This window comes from Apostichopus japonicus, chromosome 16, assembly GCF_037975245.1.
Source record: "Apostichopus japonicus isolate 1M-3 chromosome 16, ASM3797524v1, whole genome shotgun sequence".
Lineage (NCBI taxonomy): Eukaryota > Metazoa > Echinodermata > Holothuroidea > Aspidochirotida > Stichopodidae > Apostichopus > Apostichopus japonicus.
In genome coordinates, this window is record NC_092576.1 from 17,525,525 (window position 1) to 17,543,835 (window position 18,311).

Below are 18,311 nucleotides of genomic sequence, written 5' to 3' on the forward strand. Positions count from 1 at the left end.
GCTTGGGCTTAGTTAGACCTGGACCATTCTTGCTATTACTACAACTGTTATAGCACATTACATAATATGGCACAGTATAAGGCCCAGTTAATCTAGGCCTAAGGAAAACAAAGTAGCCTAGGCCTAAACTAGTTAGGCTAGGTGAATACTCATTGGCAACTTGTGAGCTGTGTACACATACAGGCCTAATTATATAGACCCTTTTAGTATGCCATAAACAAGTGCCCAAATGGTTAAATGATCTTGGTTTGTGTTAATTGTCAGCATTGGCCTAGCCTTTTTAGGCTAACATGAATTCAGCCTAATTTGTTCTTCTTCAAAATTATAGCCTAGGCCTTGATTTAATTTGGATGCAGTCAACTATCATTTATCAAAGTAGCAGGGGCCTAGGCTACGTTTCAAAGACCACTAGGCCAAGGCTAAGTATGGTACTGGTAGCCTAGCCTTAGTCATATTTATTGCAAAGACTACCCTACACTCTTGTCTTGGTCACTGAATTATCTTAAGAGCCCTGTCACCACATGTTGATAAAGAAATGTTCAAACTATTGCGTAGGCCTAGCTTAGGCAATGCACGGTTTCGTTTGACTGTTTTAAAGGAAGACTTGAAAAGTTAGTGTTAACTGGTATTTCATTAATAAGCAAAACTGTCTGTGCATTCCAATGGAGTGCAAATTAAGAGGGGGGGGGGGGATGCAGTATGATACACCTTTCAAGTTTTAACACATTATAAATGCACTTATGCCAGAAAGTCATTGCATCAGTAACTCCTTATTCCCATAATTGACACCCACAATGACGATTGAAGTTAAAAAAATCTTTTTAAATTATCTTTAGACAGTAAATTTTAACTCCCTGAATTTCAGGACTTTTTTTACAAATCAAAGGTGACATGTGCTCTGAAGAAAAACTCCTAACATAAAAAGCCACAGTTAGCAGACTGTGATAAAGACGAACCTGGTGAGTGACTACTAGACTGAAATCCAGTTCCTGCAACCACAGCAATAAAGTCTTTGCCAATGCACTTGTGTGTTTGAAACTTTCAAATGGACACTCAATGGCAGTTGGTTAAGATATAAGGTTTTACCTTCATCATGGAGAGTTGAAGGGAATCTGCCTCATCATCTGAATAATGGACTCAAGGATAGCAACAAATCATGATTGGATAATGATTTTGAGCAAGTAAATATCTGGCAATTTGAATGTTTGTATTATTTTTTTACATATTATTTAAGCTGTTTAGCTCACACACAAGCAAATGATCAAGTGACAACAACCGATGCAGTATATTTAAAGGTATTGAAGACTCGCCCTAAACCGCATGCCGCGCTCTGAAAAAGTTTACTTTCCGTTGCTTGCAAGTGAAGTTTTTTTTGTGTCGCTACAAAATGCAGACAGTAATGTAACCTGATACCTTGTTATCTTTTATCTAGACCTGAGATGTCCACGCTGCTATGTGCACTGTGTTGTGGGTATTGACCGTGATGTTTGTATGGACTGTACACTAATTTCTATTTACAGATGGTAGCAAGTTGTGTGTGTATTTTCTGGGATCAATGGTGGTGTCTAACACTTCTGTTACACCGCATTCGAAACTAGGTCAGATAACCGGCATGAGACGTTTCTTTGTGCGGGAGTCTTCACACCCTTTAAGGAGAAGTATTTATATCCCATAAATAGAGAAAGAATTATGTTTCAATTGGTAGCATGCAACTTAAAATTTTGCAAACATTAGATACAATCAAACAATAACAAGGTTCATTTACAAGGTAATCTACTGCCCTTTATTTCACATTAGTCTGTCACATCAGAAGGTCACAGCTTTCAATAATTATACAAATTCCCTTGATGGGTGCTTCGTTAGATTCCTGCAATTTTCAAGTTTATCAATGTAATAAGTTCTGAATGTGGCAATGTGGAGAAGCTTTGGGATAATCTGTGGATAAGACTGCCAGACTATCAACAAGATTCCACATCCATGCAACTCCAACTGTTTCCTTCACCTCCTTGCAGATGTACCACATGTCCAAAAAAAAAGTCAGCATTGGTTAATGTAATTAAAATCTGGCTTCCTCCTGAGCTGGCAAATACACATGAATTGTCAAGTACAGAGGTCAGTGTGAAACCACTGAAAGATCTTCTCAGCTTTCAAGAAAACAAAGACTTGAAGCCAAATTGACAGAGGCCACACTGATACCATTCCACTCTCATAAGATGAAGGTATCACACACACTTCATTTTGCTTCTGCGATGCAGTGCCTGGTAGACTGTGAGGGTCACCCAATGGATGTTTTAACAACTGCCTGGTTTATAGAGCTCTGCAACAGATAATTCATCCTGATGTCTAGTCGTCATCCTGTCATGGCCTTGAGCAAGTTGAACCCACTTCAACACAAAGCAGCTATTGAATTATTGTCTAGGTACTGTCAAATCCACATCACCATCATTGCTGGTTCCAGCTACGTCGACCATAATAAAAGAGTACAATGAGGGTTTTTTAATTCACCCAACAGAGCTTGCATTCCAGTACCTTTGGGCAGCTGAAAAGATATTCAGAAATTGTTATATAAGTGTGTTTGTATGCATGCATATGTGTGATTTTCTTGCTTTACAGAACAGCTCCATTTTGATAAGCTATGTAACGTGGAAACCTGCCAATCATATGTTTGAAATAGGACAGGCTGAAACGATTCTTAAATGAAACGCTTAATGACTTCTTGCATTTTTAAACATCACTGTTCAGGTAAGGCCAGTAAGGGCAGTATGAAGAATAAGTAACAATTAATAATTATCATTATGGCCATTTGCTGTCTGCATAATAACAAACTGAATGATGTCATCAGCCCTGTGCTCAGTTGACAACACTGACAAGTAGGCACACTATGTCAGTGTGATCCATGAAACCTTATTATGGACATGACCGTATAGTATATATGTTAATGGAAAATACATAAGCTACAACATACACCAGTATTCAGTTGTTGCAGGTTTTTTTTTTCTCGACAGACCCATTCAATCTGTTGCACCTACTATAGCATAGTACTACATTCCTGAGAAATTAACACCACAATATTAGTCTTAGGTTTTCCCACAGACTCCCAACTATTGCTAACTCCTACACTCAAGTATATAGTTTAGTTTAATAGAAAAAAGACCAGGAGAGACATTCAAGTCCCCATTAAGGACCCTAAGGCTATACGAGAGAAATAAAACCGAGGACATCAAATGTCATACCCAATTACAATGCTTAATGTACTCATCCAAAGTATTCTTAAACCCATTCACACTACTTTCAATTCAACCTTCTCAGGCAAACCATTCCATCCATTCACAACCCTTGTATAAGTTGTATTAGACTTTAGAGAAAAAGTTATGCCGAATATTAATCCTACTATGTAACTTCTGGAGTTTAATACAATGACCTCTGGTACAACTACTTTTGGCAAACCTGAAAAGATCAGTGAAGCATAAATTGTCATTTTATGTGTAGGCCTACTTTATTTAATTGAAGGATCTATTAATGTAGGCCTGATGCTATAGTTGTGCGTCTGTAATCTAGCCTAGCCAGGACTGTGATGTGTGCTTTTCGTTTGTATGACTAAAGTAGGACTAGTAGTATGAGGCGTAAAATAAAACAAGTGTAATGACAGGTTTTCAGCTAGTTTTCTATGCATTTCAGGTGTGAAGGTAAACGTAAACTTTGTCATTAACTAATGCATACTCTAATTCATTACCTGATATCCATTTTGTTCCTCGTATGCATGTCAAAATCTGACATTCTGAGTCGCTTCGTTTGTTCGCAACGAGCACAGTGTGCAAAGCTGCTATATATTGTGTGTGGTGTTTTTCGTGTTTCGCGCAACTGGTAACGACAACTGGACCTATTTTGATGCCCATGGTTTGCGTGTGACGTCACAAATCGCCAGTTGGTCAAACTCTCTCTATATACGGCTCTGGTTTCCGTCAGAGCCGTATATAGAGAGAGTTTGGCCAACCATGTAACCGATTTGGATTGGTCGAGAGGGACAACGCCCACACAGGGTGGTAAAATAGGTCCACTTGAAAACTTTATAGCAGGCGACAGGCATACTCACAGTGTATAGACGTTCGTTTGTGTACACGAAAAAGTACGAAATTATGAAAGAAATGGTGCTGGGGATGCTGCAATCGGTCAGGACATGGATTTTGTTGTTTGCTTTTCCGACTGACCATGAAAGAAGAAGAATTTTGGGAAGTAGAAAGAACAAGGTGGAGATCTAATGAAAAAAATCTGTGTAGCCTAGGCCGCCGTAGCCCTAGTAGTACTATAATACGAGTAATGTACAAGCAATGCGAGAATTTTACGTTCAGACTGGTTTTTAAATTTGTAATTACATTATGGCTATTCTCTCTCGTTTTACGATCCACAAATTCTATTTTATTGTGCCAGCTTTCCTAATCATATGCACGGCAGTTTCAGTCGCACATATAGCTATCCTAATTCCTAGTTATTGTATGCCTGGGTTATGCCTAGCCTAAAATGTATAACTTTTAGTTTAATGTAAAAGGGTGGGCCCGGATTAGCGTAAAGCCCTAATCCTAAGTTAAGCCCGAAGCATAAGTTAGGTCTGGGCTTAGTTAGGCCTGGACCATTCTTGCTATTACTACAACTGTTATAGGACATTACATAATATGGCACAGTATAAGGCCCAATTAAACTAGGCCTAAGGAAAACAAAGTAGCCTAGGCCTAAACTAGTAAGGCTAGGTCTATATTCATTGGCTACTTTGTTAATATTGGTTAAATGGTCTTGGTTTGAAATGTTCATCGTCAGCATTGGCCTAGCCTATTTAGGCTAACATGAATTCAGCCTAATTTTTTCTTCCTCAAAAGTATAGCCTAGGCCTTGGTTTAATTTGGATGCAGTCAACTATCATTTACAAAAGTAGCATGGGCCTAGGCTACATTTCAAAGATCACTAGGCCAAGGCTAATTATGGTACTGGTAGCCTAGCATTAGTTATGCCAAGTTAGCAGACTGTGTTAAAGACAAACCTAGTGAGTGACTATTAGACTGAAATCCAGTTCCTGCAACCACAGCAATAAAGTCTTTGTTTTAATCAATGCACTTGTGTGTTTGAAACTTTCAAATAGACACTCAGTGGCAGTTGGTTAAGATATAAGGTTTTACCTTCATCATGGAGAGTTGAAAGGAATCTGCCTCATCATCTGAATAATGGACTCAAGGATAGCATCAAATCATGATTGGATAATAATTTTGAGCAAGTAAATATCTGGCAATTTGAATGTTTGTATTAATTTTTACATATTATTTAGGCTGTTTTGCTCACACACAAGCAAATGATCAAGTGACAACAACCGACGCAGTATATTTAAAGGCATTGAAGACTCGCCCCAAACCGCGTGCCGCGCTCTGAAAAAGTTTACTTTCCGTTGCAAGTGAAGTTTTCTTCTTGTCGCTACAAAATGCAGACAGTAATGAAACCTTATACCTTAATTGTTATCTTTTATCTAGACCTGAGATGTCCACGCTGCTATGTGCACTGTGTTGTGGGTATTGACCATGATGTATGTATTGACTGTACACTAATGTCTATTTACCGACGGTAGCAAGCTGTGTGTGTATTTTCTGGGATCAATGGTGGTGTCTAACACTTCTGTTACACCTCATTCGAAACTAGGTCAGATTAACGGCATTGGACGTTTCTTTGTGCGGGAGTCTTCACACCCTTTAAGGAGAAGTATTTATATCCCATTTATAGAGAAAGAATTATGTTTCAATTGGTAGCATGCAACTATAAATTTGCAAACATTAGATACAATCAAACAAATAACAAGGTTCATTTACAAGGTAATCTACTGCCCTATATTTCACATTAATCTGTCACATCAGAATGTCACAGCTTTCAATAATTATACAAACAAACTCCCTTGATGGGTGCTTGGTTAGATTCCTGCAATTTTCAAGTTTTCAATGTAATAAGTTCTGAATGTGGCAATGTGGAGAAGCTTTGGGATAATCTGTGGATAAGACTGACAGACTATCAACAAGATTCCACATCCATGCAACTCCAACAACTTCCTGCACCTCCTTGCAGATGTACCAAATGTCCAAAAAAAAGTCAGCATTGGTTAATGCACTTAAATCTGGCTTCCTTCTCAGCTGGCAAATACACATGAATCGTCAAGTACAGAGGTCAGTGTGAAACCACTGAAAGATCTTCTCAGCTTTCAAGAAAACAAAGACTTGAAGCTATCTCCCAAATTAACAGAGGCCACACGTACACCATCCAGCTCTCATAAGATGAAGGTATCACACACACTTCATTTTGCTTCTGTGATGCGGTGCCTGGTAGACTGTGAGGGTCACCCAATGGATGTTTTAACAACTGCCTGGTTTATAGAGCTCTGCAACAGATGGTTCAACCTGATGTCGAGTCGTCATCCTGTCATGGCCTTGAGCAAAGTGAACCCATTTCAACACAAAGCAGCTTTTAAAGTGCTTGTCAGACAAACTTTGTCTAGGTACTGTCAAATCCACATCACCATCATTGCTGGTTCCAGATAAGCCGACCATAATAAAAGACTACAATGAGGGTTGTTTAATTCACCCAACAGAGCTTGCAATCCAGTACCTTTGGGCAGCTGAAAAGATATTCAGAAACTGTTATATGGGTGTGTTTGTGTGCATGCATATGTGTGATTTTCTTGCTTTACAGAACAGCTTCTTTTTGATAAGCTATGTAACGTGGAAACCTGCCAATCATATGTTTGAAAGAGGACAGGCTGAAACGGTTCTTAAATGAAAAGCTTAAAGACTTCTTGCATTTTAATACATCACTGTTCAGGTTAGGCCAGTAATGGCAGTATGAAGAATAAGTAACAATTTAATAATTATAATTATGGCCATTGCTGTCTGCATAATAACAAACTGAATGATTTCATCAGCCTTGTGCTCAGTTGACAGAACTGACAAGTAGGCGTAATATGTCAGTGTGATCCATGTAACCTTATTAAGGACATGAGCGTATGGTATATGTTTTTGGAAAATACATAAGCTACAACATTCACCAGTATCCAGTTGTTGCAGGATATTTTTCTCGACAGACCCATTTAATCTATTACACCTACCATAGCCTAGTACTACATTCCTGAGAAATTAACACCACAATATCAGTCTTAGGTTTTCCCACAGACTCTCAACTATTGCTCACTCTTACACTCAAGTATATAGTTTAGTTAAGTAGAAGAAAGGATCAGAAGGGACACTCAAGTCCCCATCAAGAACCCTACTGAATATGAGAGAAATAAAACCGAAGACCCAAAAGGCATACCCGATTATATTGCATAATGTACTCATCCAAAGCATTCTTAAACCCATTCACACTAATTCCCACTCACATTAATTGCCATTTTAAGTAAATGCCTACACTATTCAATTGAAGGATCTATTACTGTAGGCCTAAAGCAGGAAGCAGGACACTTCGCCCAACAACCATTTCGCCCAACTGCCATTTCGCCCAACCTTACCATTTCGCCCAACCAGCCTGGTCATTTCGCCCAACCAGCCTGGTCATTTCGCCCAACCAGCCTGGTCATTTCGCCCAACCAGCCTGGTCATTTCGCCCAACCAGCCTGGTCATTTCGCCCAACCAGCCTGGTCATTTCGCCCAACCTTGATTAAATATGATACTTGAAAAGTAAACGTTCGGGAATTGTTAAAGTTACAGGATACGAACCGAATATTAAGGAAACTTGAGGACCGATCAGTGTGTTGGGGGTTAGGTTTGATAGTAAACGTTCGAATATTAAGGAATATTAAGGAAACTTGAAGTCCTTTTCTTTGTATAACTTTAGTAAGGAAACGTTACAGAATACGAACCGAATATTAAGGAATCTTGAGGATGGATCAGTGTTTTAGGGGTTAGGTTTGATAGGTTTGATAGTAAACGGTCGGGAATTGTTAACGTTACGGGATACGAACCGAGTATTAAGGAAACTTGAAGTCGTGGTTAAATTGATTAGGCCTACATATGTGATTACATATGTGGTTACATTGATAAATATTACGGACGGGTTTTATATATATATTGTTTTTCACTTAACGTTCCGGAATTGTTAGTCAGTAGGATGGACCAGTATTTTAGGGGTTAGGTTTGATAGGTTTTTATGAAGACCGATTCCCCTGTGTTTGTATAACATTAGATTAACACTATGTAGAACTAGATAAACACATAACTGCTGTGAACAATACCCTTGATTAATGCCTGGCGGACTTGATAAACCTTGACCGAAGTCATCAAGCAGAACAATAGGTGTGGAATAATAAACCACAAACAATAGGCCTCCGATAAACGTCTGGTTGACCGGATTAACGCTTGGCTGACCAAAACAATAACTGCGGATTACTGACTCACAAATGCAATAACATCAATTATTGACATCAGCCTGTCAATCACATGGGATAAACCCAAAGGATGGATAAAAGCCCTGCCCTCGTTTGAGTTGGGCACAGTACAATCTGTTCCGAACATCATTCCACACCAAGATTCAACTCTATCAGACTTCAGCTCCAAATCGCCGAAGTTAGTATGGCATCTCTCTTTCCTGAACGGACCAACGATGTGAGGTTACACAGCTCCTGAACTATCCTCCAGAAAGATGAAAACTACAGTTCCTCAAATATGCAAACGGCTCTTCTTAGGGCCACTTAATGCTCCAGAAAAAGACAACTATTCAGTTCCTCAAACATGCCGATTCTCCTTTGTTTTTATAATAACATAACTTCCATATAATAATAATAATATAACTACCAATAATATAACCCAAAATAAATCAAATTGAACTAGTGAAATAGAAACGGTTATATTATTCCACAACGGTTCCCCTTTGTGTGTATAATATTATAACTTCCAAAAAATAACAATATAACTTCCAATAATTTAACCCAAAATAAATAAAATTGAATTAGTGAAATAGAAACGGTTATATTATTCCACACCGATTCCTCTTTGTTTATATAATAATATAACTTCCATATAATAATAATAATAATATAACTACCAATAATATAACCCAAAATAAATCAAATTGAACTAGTGAAATAGAAACGGTTATATTATTCCACACCGATTCCCCTTTGTTTGTATAATAATATAACTTCCATTGTATGCGTAAACGCCTAAAGTAGTGTAATCCTCCCATTATACCCGAAATAACTGCTCAGACTCCGATCGATATCGAGCGGACCTCACTTTATTTACCTATTACGAAGTAACCTTACCCAAAATAAATCAAATTGAACTGGTGGAATAGAAAAAGTAATATTATTCTGACTGAATATTAGTAAAAATAAGGTTGGGCGAAATGACCAACACGGTTGGGCGAAATGACCAACACGGTTGGGCGAAATGACCAACACGGTTGGGCGAACTGACCATGCTGGTTGGGCGAAATGACCAACGCGGTTGGGCGAAATGACCAGGCTGGTTGGGCGAAATGGCAGTTGGGCGAAATGGTTGTTGGGCGAAGTGACTCGCAAGCCTAAAGCATAGTCGTGCGTCTGTGATGTAGCCTAGCCGGGACTGTGTGATGTGTGCTTTTCGTTTCTACTAGGCCTATGACTATGAGGTGTTAAATCAACAAGTGTAATGACAGGTTTTCAGCTAGTTTTATATTAATTTGCGGTGTGAAGATAAACATAAATGTCATTACCTTACGACTACTCTAATTACTTACCTGTTAAGCATTTCGCTCCCCGTATGCCTGCCAAAATCTGAGTCGCTTCGTTTATTCGTAATGGGTTCAGCTGCTATGCTATTGTGTTTGTGTGTGGTGTTTTTCGTGTTTCGCGCAACTGGTAACGACAACTGGACCTATTTTGATGCCCATGGTTTGCGTGTGACGTCACAAATCGCCAGTTGGCCAAACTCTCTCTATATACGGCTCTGGTTTCCGTCAACTGATAGCGCCCTCAATTACCCTTGTAGTATGGCTAATTCAAACTCACACCACTTCGACTTTCGACTTCGACCGCTCAACACGACGAGCTACCAATTACATTAATCGCCTACATTAATTGCATTATGATTACTTTCGATCGGATTATTCTCATTGAGTTGGGAAACGTTCCTATCCGACCGCCATCGTTTTATTTTATTGGAGCAACCGTCCTTTATTTCGTTACATAGACTTTTCATATTTTGTGAAGGATCTTAACATACTTTTAATTATGGATGGATCCTTTATTCCTATGAAGTTTTATCGCAACGGACAGACCCAGTGGACCGTAGTTATTATTTTTGCTGACGAACTGGTGAGTAATAGTTCCGTTTTAATTTGTTATCGCCAAATTGGTGACCCCAACGTTATCAGCCAGCATAAAAACTCTCCTTGAATTCCTACTTTGAGCCTTACTGTATTTCATTTTATATTGCCCTCGATTAGCTAACTGATTTCTCATTTCGTGGAGGTGTATAAAGTCAAATATTCGTAACAGCTTTCTGTATTTGTGTGTAAATGTCCATTCATAGCGGCATATCATAACGCTTGTGGATTTTAGATTTTAATATTGTTTTTTTCATTGCGCATCATTTTCACCGGCACGGCCTTCGACTAAGATCATGTGTAGCATTGCGTTCCCTTTCGAGGGGAATCGTGATACATACTTGAAGAGGATCACACAGTCACATTCTCGATACATGGAGACTGGGGTTGAAAGCGAATCAGTCGTCTGGTGTTTCGTGCCCAGGTTCTTTCCTGGATGACCTTACTTAAGAAAAATTTCATTTACTCTCAAACAGTCAGGGAGAATGATGTTGAAAGTAGGTCAGGTAAATTGTCTGGGTTGGTTGGTTTTGTGTCCATCCAAGCTCTATCTTGGGAAGCTTTTCTTTAAAGAGTATCATATTTCCCCAAACCAAGGTGAGTGTCAGATTAACATCATCTGGGGCCCGAGGCTCAAAATCCCTCCCCTTCTCACTCCCCCACTGCCCTCCTCTACCTGGATATAAACCGAAAATTGCAAACCTGGTTGAGAAAGACTTAGATCGAATTGGAGAAGTATGGTATGACAACCAGCCGCTGGGGGTTAACACCCTTGGCAAAATGATGGTGAAGATTTCTGAAAAAGCAAAGCTGAGTCAGAAATACACAAACCACTGTGTTCGTGCAACAACTATTACAACACTCAGTAATGCTGGCATCGAGACACGGGTCATTATGGCCATGAGTGGACACAGAAACGAGAGCAGTATAAAAAGTTACTGCCAATGCATCTAATTTACAGAAACGATCTTGTTCAAAAGTCTTGCAAGATGCCATCAGAGGTAAAGGACGCGAAAACATGGATCCGCACTCGAGTCTAGGCCAAAGTGTAGGCTGCACAGCTGTACAGCCTCCAACAATGACATTAACGTTACTGCTGCTGTTAGGGCTGAAACGTCTAACATGTCCAAACTGTTTTCCAAATGTTCTTTCCAAAGTCCTGTGAATGTTTACTTCCAAAATTCATAGTGATATCCGTATTAAAACACCAAACAGTTGTGGATGCTTTGAGTTTAAATATATCCAGTATATGTCCGTAATTAAATGTTGGCAAGGCCGTTATGTTGCTCATAGTGTTATAAATTTAAAGTTAAACGACCGCAGTGCCAAGCACTGTGTAGTATGTACGTTCAAGTGAGTGTACGTACGTACCGTACGTGTTCATTACAAGGCCTACTATGTTATCGTATGACTGTATACCATACCTACATGTTTTTCCCTAGAATGGGTGCTATGGGAACCAGAAGCTGTAGGGTATTGATATGATGAAGCCAACTAGTAATTGTTTGTAGTTCCTTGATATTGAGACCTTTCAAAAATAGTTTTATGGCCGCAATATTGCCAAACATTAGTTAAAATGTTATTATGGTTCATCTTTTATGAATGACAGCCTTTCAAAGACGTTTCCTTTATAATTATTCACTATCGTTCAGTATTACTTTATAATTGCACATGTACATTGTAATGCTGGTTGTTAGTCGTTAATTCGACTTACGGGGCATCACTTTAATAAATCTTTGGTTATATGTAACCAAAAATGTTTTGTTTTATGATTTTCCCCCCACACAGATGGTAGTGTATGAATGAACGGGGTTAATGAACGGTCTAGCGTGCGTTACTCACATGATTAATGTACTCCGAGTGTGAATGCTATCGCTGGATGCACTCGGGCTCCGCTACGCTCCGCCCTCGTGCATCGCTTGCATTATCCCCCGATCGTGCATTAATCCTGTAAGTAACGCACGCTAGACCGTTGATTAACCCCTTATTAAAATACCCAATCTTAAAGCGAAGACTTGAAAACCTTGAACTGATGTCTTCTTTACGAAACGAGAAAACTTCTATAACTATAACTAGATATATTTATATATATTCTCTCACCTGACCGCTCTAGAAATGTGGTGACAGAAGGTGGTGACGTCATTTACGACAGACCAGATGATGACTACGAATGGAAAGACGGCATAAGTCGACCTGGAGATCATGACGGTCACCATGGCGATCATCCCGGGGACCCTGACGGACACCATGGCGATCATCCAGGGCATCATGACGGTCACCATGGAGATCATCCAATCGATCCTACTGGCGATGGACGCCCAGATGATGGCGACCACGGCCGACCTGAACCTACAGAAAGACCGCCCCAATTGACTACATCAGGACGCGACCTCCTCTGATTGGAAGACCCGAAGACGGACATGACGACCACGGACATGATGACGATACAGACGACAGTTCTGAAGATCATGACGGCCGTCCACACCACGGAGATGATGACGATACAGACGACAGTTCTGAAGATCATGACGGCCGTCCACACCACGGAGATGATGACGATACAGACGACAGTTCTGAAGATCATGACGGCCGTCCACACCACGGTAATGATGACGGCGAGGATGACGATGATGATAAAATCAACCACAGGAATATGAACAATCCTCCTTTCCGAAGTATTAGTCAATGGAAATCTGAGAGAGCAGGTAGAGAGCGTCGACCAATTCAGGCACGACCTGCCTATCAGGGAAGAAGTAGAGTCGAGACTGAAGAGGCCAGATACGGTCACGACTACGGACATAGCGGGAAACAGTATCGTAAACGTGCCTAGACGTGTTTGGTAGTACCTTCAAAGTATTATAGTAGGCATCATCACGCATTAATATTGTATTAATAATTCATGATCATCACGCAATAATATTGTATTAAGAATTCATGATCATCAGGCATTAATAAATGTATTAATAATTCATTACCAATGTCAGTTAAGTGATTATTTTCCCCATTTTAACGCAGAGAATAGTAAATTAATTTTGCTTGAACGGCGTAAAATGTTCGGTAATAAATTCACCCATCAAAGCATGATTTTTTTGTATGAAATTGCTGAGCGATGTTTCGTTGTTATCCGTTAAATGATGTTTCCAACGACTTTAAGTTTTATCTTTAATAAAAAACGCGACGCCCAGTATTTTTGGTATGGAATGAGGAAAATAAAGAGAAATAAAAAATGAAAGCAAATAGGGGCAGGACAGTGGGTCTACTCAAATAAGGCAATGTGTATTGAAGAAAGTACTACAAGAAGAACTAGACCGAGTTCTAAAAGTTTGCTTCAACTTGTAGATGTCATCCTTTGTATAAATAATCTGTTAGTCGGCTCGTATCTAGGTTCAGAAGGGACATACCATGCCTCACTCCTCAATGGCAGAAATCTACGCCGCGTCCATCTGTCCCAGCATCATATGTACAAACAAAAATGTCACAATTGACAGGCCACCTGTGTTGTTTCCTTGTTAAATTCTTGTCGGTGCCTCTCAAACTCAGAATTCTTTGCAATATGGCCTGCCTTTATGACCAGAGGAGAATGCTTTACGACCTTATCTGATACATTTCTATAGATGTATCATTTCGGTAAACTGACATTATTTTGTGTCAATTTGATCCGCTTCATTAGTTGTCTCAAATTCATTTTTTTTTTAGAGAAGAAATTTAAATTTAATATCTAGACTTTGTTTTTCACATATTTTTCAACAATTCTGTAAAGTTTTTGGAAAAAAGTCGAAGTAAAAAATAAATTGAAGATCTTTGCATTGCAATGACAGAATGTTCGTTGAATATTTAATATTCTCAAACTCGTTTTATAATGTGGGTAAGTGGGTAAACGCTGCAAAGAGCTTTAAGTTCACGCATGTTATTTACGTACTGTTTAGAGTTTCATCGGCGGTGGGGTGGGAGAGGGGCGAGGGGAGCCACTGTCTTCGAGCGTCAACTTGAGGGACATGTGACGCTGCTTGAGGGACGGCTAACTCAAAAATTACATTAATGCTTCCCGACAATACGGATCCGTTTTGGGTTCTGTACCACGAATTACAGTATTTTGATTTTTTCAGTGTAACTTGATCTTTTGAAGTACAATTTACTCTTTGACATTTCTCATTAAAATTTCACTGTTTTTAATAACAACGTTTCTTTAATATTCCAACAAAAAGAACACTTTAAGAACTACAAAATTGAAATATTGGCACATCAAATTTATGAAAATATAAAGTTTTGACCCTTGAAGTTAGTTTGACCAGACTTTTTCCGAAAATAAATTTAATGATGCAACCTGATTGTGGTCTCAATACAAGTCACTTTATCGTAACCTTTGGGTTGTTAATATTTCAGATGTTTCGCAAATAATATTGGTGTGTGTTGTAATTCACCCATATCCAAACTAACAACTTTCAGTGACGCGATCTAAATAGGCCAATAACAGCTTCTTTTGAAAATGGCGTCCGCTTCTGTAAAACAAGACCTATATGTTACTCGATGCTCTTCAAGACGTATAATGGCGGGAATCTATCATTACAGAACAGCACACACACACACACATACGCGTTTACGGCGCCTATTGGGGAAGCAAGTTGTATTAATGCAAATTGGGGACTTCTGTTCTGAGCAACTTTTCAATTATGTTTTTCGCATTTTATGACGAATACAGGCTGGTATTGCATGTCATCATATTGAGAAGGAAGAGAAGCTTTGTTTTCTTGGTTTGAACCTTTACGTGCAAAGTGGGGATGACACAATTTTTTGTGTTTGACATGGGACTGGGGTTAAACATATATATCCCCAATGTAACTGTGAGGAACAATATGACATATCCCACGTTGACTTTTTTGTTTTACATGGGTGCTCACACTGCCATCCTGTAGTATTCAAGTGGGTAGATGGGTTGGGGTCTTATGAGTTGTTTTGAAACAAGATGCTGTCCACTGACCTAGATGATTAGAAAAAAATGGCTGATTATTTTCCTTTGATTGGATGAGAATGTACAATTCCACAAAACTCAAGTATCTGTTTACCAGTGCATGTTGCAAAGCATGGGAGTCTTTAATTATATCATCTGTAAATTACCCAAGAGATAAATCTAACATAACTGAATTTTCATTAACAAATTGAACAATATAGCATAATACTTTGGCTTTGCAAGAGATCATCTAAACATTACCTCACATATTAGTGCTTCCACATTGAGTCAAGACATGCACAAGGACAAGATTATTTTCTGAGTTTGACCCACTTTATTTTACTTAAACCACAAAATAAGCATATAACAAAACAGCAACTTTCAGTAAACCCAAAAGACGAATGCATGAAGTTATGTATAACAAAAACAAAAACACTTGAAAGTGTGCCATAAGTGACAAACAAAGGAGCCTCAGGCTTATTCAACTACCAGTGAAATTCAGTGACTAACCATACATGGGAATGGTCAGTGCGTAAAGTTTTAAAAGGTAATTAATTCTTCAGTAATAATGACTTCAAAATGATGAATACCCCTTTTAAGCGTATTTCAGTGACCTAGTGTCCAAAACTCACTTCTAAAATGCAGTCAAATTCCCTGGACCTTGATAATAACTTCTTACAGGTTGCAGTCTGAAATGTATAGATCTGCGTATGAACTCCTTACATTTTTACAAAGCTTGTCTTGCAATAGAATATACTTTGTTTCTGATTTAATCTTTAATAATAGTCCATCGTCTGTAAGGAAGGTAGGGTTCCGAACTCATGCAGTTCACTATTGATAACTTTCCAGGCAACTTTCATGCTGCAAAGTATTGTCCTAAGTGCCGATGGACTGCTGCTCGCTCATGGGTAGTCCATTGTTTTCTTCTGTTGACTTTGGGAATTGGCTCTACAAACAACTGAAAGAGATGGTATAGATCAAGACACAGAAATTTTTTAAAGCTGCACTTCTAGTGGTCAGCTACTGTGACAATATCTCCTTTCATGTTATGTGCTGAGATAATAACTATAGTGCCCACACACATAATTTTCATGTAAACAATTTTCATTTCAAACAATTACAATGAGAGACAATATTTAATAGCAATTTGAGCACTTTCACATTTTCAATCAATCATCACAGCTTGTTGAGTATTGTGCTTTAAACAGCATTACTACTAAGGAGTACTGATGTAAATCAAAGCAATGAAGGTTGGTTATCCTCCCAACTACCATAGGCATACTTTTCCAATTTGCTCTTCAAAGCTCCACTTTCTAGATCTAATGCCAACTGGTAATCTAGAAAGTTATGAAGTGACTGAACTGACATAATCTGGACCACAAAGCAAGAAGAAGCATTCAATTTATTTGGCAATTTAAGCTTACTCTTTTTTTATAACTTTAAACTAGAACTCAAAATGGATATTGAACCAAGTGAATTTCTATACCTGTTTGTTGATCATTATTCAGAGAGAATCCTTTCTTGATATCACTGCCATCAACAGGATGATCAATAGAGTCATCTTGATCAGAAACCTTTTGCTCATAGTCTCCTTCTGGTGCACCTCCTGTTCATAAGAAAAGAAAATCATCATCAAGTATGATCAAGGATCAAGACTTTTGATGGCTAGCATTGAGAAAGGTTAGAGGATACCTCAGTGGTTGAACAAGGACCTGCATACCTCACAACCTGTGTGAAAGATATCGCATCACAGCCACTTGTGAATGAAGTTAGATGGACTAGCATGCTCCAAAGATTGAATTGAGGTGGAGACAGGTTACTCTTCAACTACTAGATTGAGGCAAAGACTACTAAGAGCAGAATTTGGCAACGGATTGATTGATAAGTGGGAAACAAGTTGGCCATTTTATTTGAATTTAAAAACTGACACACTAATTGCGCTACACAGTCTGCTAAGACTAATTCTATCACTTCAGCCAATACACAGCCTTTAGTGTGTTCATGCCAACTGTCATTTCTTTCCAAACCACACCATTTGCTGTAGCACACTGCTTGCAAATTCCTACAAAGCAGCATGAGATGTCCTACAGGGAAATGATACTTTTCAGGTAAAAGTAAAGTGAAAGAGCTACATTGACACTACAATAGTAGTTGTTAACGTTGTTCTCTTAACTGTTATATTGGATGCTATTGTAAATATCCCCAGTCTATTGGTTTTACAACAGTGTGTATCCCCACTTTACTATCCAATTACCAACTAATATGTATCTCAATTAAAAAACAGTAGGCATTCTTAGAATTTCAACGTACCTTTTGGTGGTATTTCTTTCACAGTAAAACCCTGCCTATCTTTCTTCAGATTGATGAATTGTTTGGCCACTTCCTCATGGTTCAATCATCTCTTTTTGGCCTCATTGTTGTGTCTGCCATCGACAGGAATAAGTTTAGATTATGTTGAGCAAGAGACTGTATTTAAATTAATTACAATACTAGGTTAACCCCCATCACTCAAGGAAGTTTCAGAAATATGTAAAACCATTGAATTAATATATTTTTTTGTGCAGAGTCCTTCATGAAACATTCAAACTTTGTGCAAATTGAGATTTTGCTCTTCCTAGGACTACCATTAAATGACGAGTAGGGGCAAATTGCTCTGTCATATGAATTAACAAAATCCAGAAAAATTACTCTCTAATTCTTTGCGCTGATGTTTATATTCTTGTTCAACAAGTTTGTGCAAACATGGATGATGGAGTTCATACTGAGTGTTACAATCATTTTTTCTTAAGTCAAAATACAACACCTTTTTATTTTACAAAAGTCATATGTCAATTAGGCTAGCCCCTACTCATCATTTATTGGTAAAAAATGCTGTATTATGTGTATTTGCACATTTACAGCATAAGCTATTTTGAATGTGTTCTTGGAAAATCAGGATTAGCAGGACAAGGGCTATGACTAAAGGTGGAGTGTAAGGCTATTCAAGGACTAATTAATGCTCCATAATTTCCATTAATTGCCCCACAAAAATCTTAAGTG

General features: G+C 38.6%; 1 protein-coding gene and 1 long non-coding RNA gene across 2 annotated transcripts in view; both read right to left on the reverse strand.

Moving 5' to 3' along the window:
- Positions 1-18,311, reverse strand: part of LOC139983547 (uncharacterized) — a 52,502-nt gene that overhangs the window by 11,142 nt on the left and 23,049 nt on the right. The gene's annotated exons all lie outside the window — the stretch shown is intronic.
- On the reverse strand, positions 16,017-17,911 carry LOC139983552 (uncharacterized). Its single transcript, XR_011798731.1, has 3 exons — positions 17,583-17,911; positions 16,759-16,878; positions 16,017-16,230 (listed from the first exon to the last, which is right to left on the reverse strand). It is a non-coding gene; the product is annotated as an uncharacterized lncRNA (long non-coding RNA).